The sequence below is a fragment of the Crocuta crocuta genome, unplaced genomic scaffold, assembly GCF_008692635.1.
Source record: "Crocuta crocuta isolate KB4526 unplaced genomic scaffold, BGI_CrCroc_1.0 scaffold463, whole genome shotgun sequence".
Taxonomy (NCBI): Eukaryota; Metazoa; Chordata; class Mammalia; order Carnivora; family Hyaenidae; genus Crocuta; species Crocuta crocuta.
This window is the reverse complement of record NW_027527929.1, coordinates 761,247-761,996: the sequence shown is the minus strand read 5'-3', so window position 1 is coordinate 761,996 and position 750 is coordinate 761,247. Positions and strand designations below refer to the sequence as shown.

At 74.5% G+C, this 750-nt stretch overlaps 1 protein-coding gene across 1 annotated transcript in view; it reads left to right on the top strand.

Annotated features, from left to right (window-relative positions):
* The first annotated feature begins 447 nt into the window (after window positions 1–447).
* Window positions 448–750, top strand: part of PRKCD (protein kinase C delta) — a 30,302-nt gene continuing 29,999 nt past the window's right edge. Inside the window, exon 1 of the mRNA XM_077749531.1 lies at window positions 448–653. The gene's annotated coding sequence lies outside the window, so the exon portion shown is untranslated. The remainder of the gene's footprint in view (window positions 654–750) is intronic.

Below are 750 nucleotides of genomic sequence, written 5' to 3'. Positions count from 1 at the left end.
GGCCTGGCAGCGGGCACCGGGCCCGGTCGCGTCCGCACTCCCTCCAACAGGAAGAGAGAGAGAGAAAGAGAAAGAGAGAGAGGCNTGGGAGCTGGGGGGGCCCCGCCGGCACCTCCCTGGCCACGGTGTGCAAGGGGTGGAGAGTGGGGTAAGGGGTTGAGAGAGCGCCCCCTTCCCGCGGGCCTCAGCGAACTCTTCTGTAAAGTGGCGCCCCTTCTGAGGGCTGGTGCGCGCGCCGAGGTCTGGCAGGGGCCGAGGCGCGCCGAGACCCGCAGAGAGCGCCCGCCACCGGGAGGCGGGGCCGGGACCCCTCTCCTCTCCGCCGCGGGGGCGGGGCCTTAGGGGGGCTGGCCCTTGTGAAGGCGGGCCCTGAGCGGGGGCGGGGCCGGGGCAGGCACCTGGGTGAGGTCGCGCCTCCCCGCCCCCTTGCACTTCCGTGTGCAGCGGCTCAAGAGAGGGAGGCTGCGGCACCGGGATCCCCGGAGCGACCCTCGGCATCCGCCCGCCGCGCTAAGGCCCGGACGGGACTCACCGGCCTACGGGCCTGTCCCGGTCGGGCCCGCATCCATCTTCGTCCGCGCGCGCGCCCCGGAACCGCGCAGGGAGCTGGACCCCAGCCGTCGCGACCCCTGGCGCCTGGCCGTGCGCGGGAGGTGAGTGAGGGCCGGGACCGGACGAGGGACCTGGGCTACCCTCAGGGCGCGCCGCCCCTCCCTTCCCCCTCTCCGATCCGGTTCCCGTTTCCGAAAC